General features: G+C 37.7%; 1 pseudogene; it reads right to left on the reverse strand.

Moving 5' to 3' along the window:
* Positions 1 to 7,695: 7,695 nt before the first annotated feature.
* On the reverse strand, positions 7,696 to 8,880 carry LOC101441899 (pre-mRNA-splicing regulator WTAP pseudogene; annotated as a pseudogene).
* Positions 8,881 to 10,985: the final 2,105 nt, after the last annotated feature.

Below are 10,985 nucleotides of genomic sequence, written 5' to 3' on the forward strand. Positions count from 1 at the left end.
GCATACAAAAAGACATATTGTAATTAATTAAATATTGAAAACTACACTCTTTAATATGTTATTCTTTTTGTAGTTACCTAGAAACTTTAGATATATTTTAAATGCTAGTATGGGTTTCAATTCTTAAAAGGTGACAAGTATCATTTATTCTTATTGCTTCGTTTAATTTCTATTGTTTTTGGAACTGTAGTATTCTCATTTTGCATTTTGTTTTATTTTATAAGCTGCGCCAAATTATTTTAGAAATTATTAGGAATATGAGAGATGAGAAGAAAAAAAGCAGTTATAAGAGAAAGAGAGAAAGGAGGGAAAGATTGTATAGGGGTAAGGGAAGAGAACGGAGAGAAGAAGGGAGGGGATGAGAGGACAGAAGCAAGAAAAAGAGGGAGGAAGGGAAGAAGGAAGGAGGATGGTTAGGAAAGAAGGAAGGAGGGAAAGAAGGAAGGAGGGAAAGAAGGAAGAAGGGAAGGAAAGATGGAATGTGAATGTAATTTATAGGCTCTCTTCCTGGGGCTTGCTTCTCTGTGCTCTGTGTGCTTACTTCCTGGGGCTCTAGTTTAAGGCTTCAGCATCAAACTCCAACATCAAAACTCCATCATCAAAACCCCTCAACTCTGCCCTTTGCCATGCCTTTTATCTGTGAGTTCCCACCCACCAAGTGGTGGGGACTCAATGCACTAATGACGTGGCCTACTTAAAGCCCTAATCATAACTTAATCATGCTCAGATACAGACCAGATTACACACATAATCCAATATCTATTTTAGGAATTCATAACCATATCAAACTGCTACCGAGGCTTTTTAGTATATCTCAATATCTGGTAAGGTGAGTTATCTCTCATAGTTTTTTTTTTTTTTCAGTGTTTCCTTAGCTATTCTAGCTTGGCAACTGAACTATATCAACGTTAGGATTAAGTTGTCTATCTCATTTTTAAAAAGCACATTCATTTGTTTAAGCTGAGATTAAAATTTAACTGACATTTTTATGATGTCTATCTAAGAACAAGGATGTTTTCTCATTTTTTTAAGTTTGTTTTGTCTCTTTTCAAAATATTTAAACTTTCTCTTTATATAAGGTAAGCATATTTTTATTTCGTTTAATCCTAAGGACTTTACTTTTTTGTTTTTATTATAAATGGAATTTTTTCTACGATTGTATCCTCTAAGTGGTTATAAACTTTTGTATATGAAGGCAATTTATTTTTGTTTGCGATTTTATATCCTGCTATTTTATTAATTTTTTTAACTGATTGAGTTAATTTTATCATTATTGCTTTAGGGTTGTTCAAACTTTCATATCATCACATTTAGAGATATCTTTATTCCTTCATTTCCAATTCTTATGCCTTTGATTTCTCTTTTGTGATTGCACTGGCCAATAACTCTAGTAATATGATAAATGAAAGTAGGGATAGTAGCCTCCTTTATGTCTCTGTGATCTTAGTGGAAATGTTTCTAGTATTTCCCCACTGAGTAAGATTCTGGCTTTTAGATAATGGTAAATACCCTTTATAAAATTAAGGAAGTATCCATTAATTCCTGTATCTGTTAATGTTTTCTTAACAAGGATGGATACTATTTTTTGTCAAAGTTTCTTCTGTATCTATTGAATAATTAATATGATTTTCTGCTTAGATTTAATAATACATTATATTATATTAATGGATTTACTAATATAGAACCAAACTTATATCACTTGAATAAATCTCACTTGGCTATGGTGATTATTTTATATTGTTTTTTGGTTTTGGTAATAATTAATAATTAATATTTTTAAGGAGTTATGATCAAAATATTTATTTAGGTTTGGTCAGTAAAAGTAAAGTGTATTGGAGCTGCAGAGCAATAAGCATTAAAAGGATACAACAGTTCATAAAAATTGAGAAACTATGCACACAAATTTTTTAAATATTCAGTCACCTAAAGAGAAAATGTACATGTGTATGATGGAAAAAACTGTATATGACACTGAAATAATATAGGACTCCATCAGAAAGTCCAACTTTTAATGATAAAACTACAGTACTTGGGCAAACTTGGCAGTTATAAATCCACATCTATGATAACAAATCTGAATGTTGCATAAGTATAATAAGAATATGTGTAAGAATGCCCATACACAACACAGGTTCTAAATATACACAGAAATCATTGTGTTTTACTGTAGGAAAGATCCATATTTACGACTTCACATTAACTCATATATAAAAATAACTTGACACTACCCCTACACAAAATGTCCTTTTAGCAACATTCAAAGTAACTAACTAAACAAATATCACTGCACATACAAGATAGTAGATCTCACAGTGATGAAAGACATAAATTTAAGAAAATTTTAATTTTGTATTTTTTTCATTATTTCAAAATTTTTAAAAAGTATTTTTGTACTTTATTCATTATTTTAAAAATCATCATTAGCATATCATTTTCCTATTGGTTGTATTTGGTTATATTGTTGGCTTCAATTTTGAAGAAGTTTTGGATCACAGCAGGGTTATAACTATGCAGGGGAGGATTATTCATGCAGGGTGTCAGAGAGGGGGGATGTATGGGAAGAAGTTCGCCTGGTGCATACCTATAAGGCATATGAATGTGTTCAAGTGTTCATAGGGTATTGTCACAGTGGGTGAAGATCCACACAATAACCAAAGAATTGAATTCCCATCCTGGGGAGCTCTGCCACATTCTCTAATGGGACAGCAAGAATCCCCTGAGTACTGGGGTAGAGACTAGTGAAGAGGCATGGACCACTTACGGGCCATTGATTGTGATGACTGTATTTATGAAACTTTACTTTTAAAAATTATAAAAATATATATACTTACACAAAAATAAATAAGGGATTATTATATGCCCCACTTCCACACCTCCCACCCTTCCCTACATTAATAAATTCTTTCATTACTGTGATACATTCATTGCAATTGATGAACACATTTGGAGTATTGCCACCAAGCACAGATTATAGTTTACATTGCAGTTTACACTCTTTCCCACTCAGTTCTGTAGGTTATGGCAGGATATATAATGCCCTGGTTCTGCCATTGCAATGTCACTCAGGACAATTACAAGTCCTGAAAATGTCCCCTTATTACACCTCTTTTACCTTCGCTCTGCCTTCAGCACCTCCAGTGGCCACTGTCTCCACATCAATGATATTATTTCTTCCATTGCTAGAATACCAATAAGTCTATAGTAGAATACTAGTAAGTACATTCTAGTCAATATTTTATTCCCCAATCCTGAGGATTCTGGAATGGTGATGCCCATTCCACTTCTAATTGAGAAGAGGTCTCCATCCCATATGGTTGATGAATGGGACTCTCTTACTTGCAGGTGTAGACTCGGTTCCTTGGTATGGTGGTTGTCCATCCTCACCTACTTGTTAGTTGTCCTGGTTAAGTCCAATGAACTGGAGAGTAGGTGTTGCAACTCTGCTGAGGCTCAAGGCCTAGCTGGCACATGGACAACCCAAAGATTCAACTCTCTTGAATGTACACCTACCAACTCCAGCACCAACTATAGGTTTAAATAGAAGGGACAAAAGAGACATGTGTAGAGAAGTCATAACAGAGTCTGACTCTATCACACTAGAGAGCACAAACACCAAAGTAGGGCCCACTGGCAAGGCATCAAACTCTGTAGCTATCTGTCATGACCATAGGACCAGGGTGTCTCCAGAGGCCACAGGAGACCCACTATTTGGGATAGTATCTACTTTGGTGTTCTATGAGATTCTGCTGAGACATGCTGAAGTATTACTTTTGGGATGCTCTCCCAATTCACTTGGAAGTCTCTTAGCCATATAAACTCATTTGTCTTTACCTTTTCTCCCTTTTATTCAAGGTCTTTTTGCAGTGGCATTGCTAGTTGGTGCTTGGTAGTAATTCCTTGGTGCCAGGGAGGTTCATCCCCAGGAGTCATGTCCCATGCTGGGGGGAAGATAATGCATGTATATGTTGAGTTTGCCTTAGAGAGAGGCCAAATTTCAGCAACATGGAGGCTATCAGGAGGTAAATCTTAGGCACCCTGCAGCACTACACTAAGTTGCAATTTCAAAAGCAAAGGCTCATAAGCATAGTCATCAATATCAAGGGCCCATCAATGAACGATCCTTCTTCACTAGTCATTGCCTCTGCACTTCAGGGATTGTTGCTGTTCCACTAGTGAATGTGGCAGAGCTCCCCAGGATAGGAATTCAATATTATTTCAGTTATTGTGTGAATCTCCATCTACTGTGACAATGCCCAATGAACATTTGAGCATATTTATATACCTTATATGTATGCCCAGGTGAACTTCTTCTCATGTATCCCCCATCACTGACACCACACACTGATGATTCGCCCTGCCATAGTCATAACCGTTCTGTGATCAGAAATGAAGACAAGAATATTTCCAAACATAATTAATAGTAAAATGAAATAATAATTTAAACATAAAAAATAAAATACATAATGATTTAGAAAAACTAAAACTAAAATAAAATTTAAAAATTGAGGTATTAAAAAGAGAATGAAAAATATTTAAAAATTTTTTTGACATTTTACCTTTCATCACTGTAATATCTATTGTCCTGTATGTAAAGTGACATTTTCTTCCACTTCTTTCTTGGTGTCTTTCTTTTTTCATTTTGTCTTCAAAGAAGTTTAAGGTCACAGTAAAGTCACAGAACACAGGGGACTCCAATAACCCAACATCATCCTCCTTTTCCCCCTTCCATATCAATAACCTTTTTTTAATGTGGATGGTGTATTTGTTACAACTGATGTACAAATGTAGAAACATAGCCACTAACCATGGTCAATGGTTTACATTATGGTCTACACTCTAGACCATACAATTTTATAAATTTTTATGAAATCCAACATGGCCTATATCCATCATTGCAAGATCATGCAGAACATTTCCATTTCCCTCTAAATATCCCCTCTTCCATGTACTCTATTCTTCTCTCCCTCTCCCTTCAGGGCCCATGGTGACCACCAGCCTTAACTCCTTGAAGGACAAGATTCATAGTTACTTGCAACAACACTGAGGGCTTGGCACATTGATTTGTTCTTCCCTATTAGGAACCATGTTCTCAAGAGACACCCACCCCTCTGTTTAAGAATATATCAAGACTCCACTGGATGGGAACCTAACTCCTTCCTGTTCTTCGTGTGGGTCTCCACCCATTGATATAACACACTATGACTAAATGATCACTTACACATTCTCTAGAAGACTGCTCCAGGTGTGCCCTGTCCCGAATGTCCCCCATCCTACACCCTAAACCAGTAACCCTTCCTTGCCATATTGTCAAAAGAGCTTTCCTAACTTTGTAGTTTCAGTCACATACCATCCAATCCTCAGTGTTCATCTGCTTCCTCTCCCAACCCTATACCAGTTATATGGGCCATCTAACCCACCCTCCCCCCCTACCCCCTACCAAACTTGCACTGCCCAACCCAATAGTATCACTACACCCCTGTCATATTCCTTCACTACACAACTATTCACTTCTACCTAATCGTAGATTTCACTTTTGAGGCGTTGGCTCACAACCTTCTTCTTCCTTTCTGTTTCCTATAAACCTATCTTCCAGACTCTAGCTCTCTGATTCTGGTTGATTTGCTTAATTCATATCAGTGAGGTCATGTAACATTTGTCCCTCAATGCCTAGCTTGCTTCATTCAACATAAGGTCCTCAAGATTCATCCATATTATCCCATGTATTAGTACTGTATTCCTTCTTAGAGCTGAGTAATATTCCATTGTATGTATATACCACATTTTGTTTATCCATTCATCTGTTGATGGGCATTTGGGTTGATTCCAATTCTGGAATAGTGAATAATGCTGCTATGAACATTGGTGTGCATATATCTGTTTATGTCTTTGCTTTCAATTCTGCTGGGTATAAACCCACAGTGGAATTGCTGGATCATATGGCAGATCTATAGTTAGTTTTTTGAGGAACTGCCAAACTGTCCTCCACGATGGCTGGACCATTCTACATTCCCACCAGTGGTGGATGAGAGTTCCCATTCTTTCACATCCTCTCCAACACTTGCAGCCCTCTGTTTTTTAATGGCCACCAGTCTAATGGGTGTAAGATGTTATCTCATTGCAATTCTGATTTGCATTTACTTAATAGCTAGTGATGTTGAGCAGCTTCTCATATGCTTTTTAGCCATTTGTATTTCCTCTCTGGAGAAGTGTCTTGAACCTTTATTTTTGAAAATGAAACTTAACGTAATATTATAGGGTGCCTAAGTGTTACCTCCTGAAAACCTCCTTGTTGCTCAAATGTGGCCTCTTTCTAAGCCAAAACTCATTGTATAAATGCATTACCTTCCCCCAGTGTGGGACATGACTCCAGAAGTGAGCCTCCCTGGCACTGAGGGATTACTACCAAGCACTAACTAGCAATGCAACTGGGAAAAGACCTTGACCAAAAGGGGGAAAGGGTAAAAACAAATGCGTTTATATGGCTAAGAGACTTTAAAGTAAGTCAGGAAGTCATTTCAGAGGTTACACTTATGCTTGTCTCAGAAGGAACTCATAGAATGCCAAAGTAAATACTACCTCAAATAGTGGGGCTCCTGAGCGCTTTCTGGAGAAATTCAGACATTACAGACAAGACAGACAGCTCAGGAATTTGGCACTCTGCCAGTGGGGCCCCACTTTGGAATTTATGCTCCCCAGTGTGATAGGGTTGGACTCAGTTGTGGTTTCCCTACACATGACTCTGCTGTTCCCCTATTTGAATGTATAGTTAGTACTATAGTTGATAATTATATGTCTAAGAGACTTAAAGCTTTAGACTTTCCATGTGCCAGTTGTGCCCTGAATCTCAACAGACGTGCAACTCCTACTCTCCAATTTATTGGACTCACCCAAGACAACTAACAAGTTGATGATGACTGACAATGACCATCCCAGGGAACAGAAAGAGTCCACAACTGCAAGCAAGAAAGACCTATCCATTTGCCCCATGGGATCTAACCCCCTCTCAATTAGAGGTGGAGTGGGTATCACCATCACAGAATCCTCAGGATGGGGATTGAATGATGGACTAGTGTAGGCTTACAGTTGTTCTACTGTAGACTTGTTCTGATCCTAGCAATGGAAGAACTTTTTTCATGGATGTGGAAGCAGTGATCACTGGAGGTTCTGAGGGGAGGGAGAGGGAAAAATAGATGTAATTTGGGGGCATTTTCAGGACTTGGGAATTATCCTGAATGACATTTCAATGACAGATACAGGCCATTATATTTCCTGTAATAACTTACAAAAATGTGTGGGATAGAGTATAAACTACAATGTAAACTATAATCATCACTTAGTGGCAATGTTCCAAGATATGTTCATCAATTTTGGCAAATGTACCACACTAATGAAGGATGCTGTTGATGTGGGAAAATGTGGAAGCACTAGGGAGCAGGGCATATGGGATTCCCCTATGGTTTTTTTGTAACATTTATGTAATCTAAGTTTCTTTTAAAAATTATATTTAAAAAAACAAAGTAACTAACATAACAATTTCCAAAGTGACAGGTATTGACGAAGGAAAGGGAAGGAAGAGAAGGAAATGGAAGGAACACACCCACAAAAAAGCAAATTTTGGCAAAAGATATGCCATAATTTTCTGCACAGTATCCTTTCCCAAATTAAATGATGTTATAAAAGTTTGCTGGAAAAATATTACAAAATTGAACCCTGTACATTTACATTTGAGTCCAAACCATTCTGAACATGGTGGGAACTCACAGTTTAATTACCTTTCCCAATCACTGCTTTTTCCTCTTGAGGGTCATGATTGGATTCTGTGTCATTTGAGTGGTGTGTGAGAGTTTTCATAGCCTGTGGGAAAGTCTACACTTTCATACCCTGCTCTAAGTTGGTTTATGTAACTATAATACTACCTCCTCTGCCAGTTTTCTCTTCAGAGCTGGTGTAGACCTTATTACCATTTCCTGGAGAAGCGTGAAAGTCATTTTTGGTTGTGTTCCCCTCCATATGAAATCCATACCCAAAGGTCCTCTGATGGGAGGCGCTGCCATTACTTGGTCCATTAGCCAAACGACTGCTGTCTTTATTTGCTGTCTCTTACTATTCTACAAGTTCAGAAGATATTGTCCTGCTGGAACTTGAGGATGAGGCTTGTGACTGCTGCTATTGGTACTGAGCCAACTGCTGGCATGTCTCCTTCAATTGTTGCTGAAGAACTAAAATGGTAAACAGCATACCCTCTACTTCTTTGTCAAGTTGAATGAAGTCATTGAGTTCATCCTGACTGTTTTTAAACTCCTCACTATATTTCTTCTATAAAGCCAATTCTGCATCAATTCAGGTAATATGTCCCTGCAACAGCTGCCTTCCAAGCTCTTGATTCCCCTGGATAAGCATTCTACACTTCGTCATTAACTTTTTGCCTATTTTATTATCAGGCATAAACTTCTAGACACTCAGTTCATTTCTAGCTTGTTCCAGTCTGTCTTTCATCTGTTCCAGTTCACTTTTCATTTTTAGGAAAAACTAGCTGATTGCTGGGTCTACAATTGTTGACCTCAGTTGGGCAATACTAGGCTGCTGGACTTCTTCAGGTACTGGATTTGAGTAGTACATTCTTACATCTGCTATTCCTTGGTTGCTAGCCTCATTATTGGGATGTGTTCCCTGCATGCAGATTCCTGCTGTTGTTGCTTTATTGTTTCTTAAGATTCCCTTAAGCCAATTACATCACTAGTGTTACAATCTGTGTACTTGTCCTCCAAAGCTTGCACATATGCTTCACCTTATTTCTTAGAATTAACTCATCTCATGCCATAACTTTGTATCTGTTTCACTCAGTCGAGCTTTTTTGGGATGAGGCTCTTCACTGGTCATCTTGACTCTGGTTATTTTTAATCCAAGCATTCGCCTTCCAGAAGCCACCTGCTGCAGCACCCCATCAGGGATGGAGAGGAAGCAGGAGCAGGGGCCACCCAAACAAGGCCTCCAGGCACTGGTGGAGGAGCACATCTCGGGCTCTGCCCCCCAGTCTGGGCGCTGTCTGCAGATGCTGAATCTGATAGGCACAGAGGGGACGGGTGATATTAATTTCTTTTATTTTTCTTTTTTAAAGATATCTAGATTACATGAATGTTACTTAAAAAATATAGGGGATTCCCATATGCCCGCTCCCCACATCTCCCACACTTACCCACATTAGCAACATCCTTCATTAGTATGGTACATTCATTGCCTTTGATGAACACTTTCTGGAGCATTGCTCCTAAGCATGGGTAACAGTTTATTTGTAGTTTACACTTTCTCCCTCATAATTTTATAAGTTATGACAAGATATATAATGGCTTGTATCTGTCATTGCAATGTCATTCAGGACAATTCTCAAGTCCCAAAAATGCCCCTTTATTATATCTGTTTTTCCCTTTCGCTGCCAGCAGAACCTCCAGTGTTCATTGCCTCCACATCAATGTTACAGTTTTTTCCATTGCTAGAAAATCACATTAAGTCTATAGTAGAACAACTGTAAGTCCATTTTAGCCCATAGTTAATTCCCCAATCCTGAGGATTCTGGGATGGTGATGTCCACTCCACCTCTAACGGAGAGAGGGCTTAGATCCCATGGGGCAGATAGATGGAACTTTCTAGCTTGCAGTGTGGTCTCCCTGTTCCTTGAGATGGTTGTTGTCAGTCATCATCTCCTTGTTAGTTGTCTTGGGTGAGTCCAATGAATTGGAGAGTAGGAGTTGCAACTCTGTTGAAATCAGTTGATTTCTAATATTCTCTCTTTTTGCACTGTCCTTATTAGGAGTAGATATGAAGTAGTTATACTTACTTCATGAAAAGAAATGGAAAATTTTCCTTTATTCTCAATGCCCTGGACCAATTTATGGATCATTGGAGCTATTTATTTGTATTTGAAGGACTGGCAGTTTTCCTTAGAGAAAGTTTTAGCCCTGGTCTTTTTTGTAGATTCATTACTTAATAACTTTCTATATTTCTTTTCCTAGAGTAATTGATCTGTATGGTGACTTTGAAATGTGTAAACTTGGCTAGATTGGGTTACATTTGCCATAATTCTTTTCCTTTTATGCTTCTAGTTAGGGTAGGTTACAAGAGCCATTTTTAAGTGAGATTTGAATGATGGAAGTAAAGCAATACACACACACTTGAAAGGACAAAATAAGGTCATCAGCTTAAATACATTATTGCTTACCTACTAACTCAGCTCAACAATATGGCACATGGCCAAGACCACAACCATTCCACCTACCTCTGGATCCTACTTCAGTTTATCAGCTGCCTGAGCCAAGTGTGTGTTTAGCCTTGTGATAACAGTACGATCTTCTCCTGTTGGACACCCATATCCTCAATGTTGAAGGTAATGAGATCTACATGGGTTCTAGCCCATCCTTAGTTTCCTGTTCATGTTTGTATGTTCCAGCTGGACTTTGTTTTTCTCTATTCAATATCCATCTTCCATTCCCAACTGCCTGTAAGACAGTAAGCTTCAGCATTCAGCATCAGATGCAAAGATAAAAGCCTTTCACAGATTGTGTATCTAAATCAGTTACTGCACAAACTGCTGTGACAAATTCATATATGTATGTGTATATACACGCGTGCATGCACACACATATATATGAAGGAAAATGGTTAATTCAGGGCTTTAGATTTCTGGCTCAAGGTGTACATATGACTGTATCTTAATAGTCAGGATCCTGCTCCTTCCCAATAAATGTCCTAAATTTAACAAAGATACTGCTGGGTTAGGAAATTAATTTGCAGTAATCCACAAAACATCATACATTAGACCTCAATGAATCTATTGTTCTACTTTCCATGAAGTAGAACAATTATAATCAATGATCTTTGATCACAGTGCAATAAAAATTGAAATTATTAACAGAATTTTATAAAAGCTCTTCTGAAAGGAAATTAAATAAAATCTTCTATTAAATAAATCTTTGATGAAAAGAAAAATC

The sequence above is a fragment of the Dasypus novemcinctus genome, chromosome 7 (genome assembly GCF_030445035.2).
Source record: "Dasypus novemcinctus isolate mDasNov1 chromosome 7, mDasNov1.1.hap2, whole genome shotgun sequence".
Taxonomy (NCBI): Eukaryota; Metazoa; Chordata; class Mammalia; order Cingulata; family Dasypodidae; genus Dasypus; species Dasypus novemcinctus.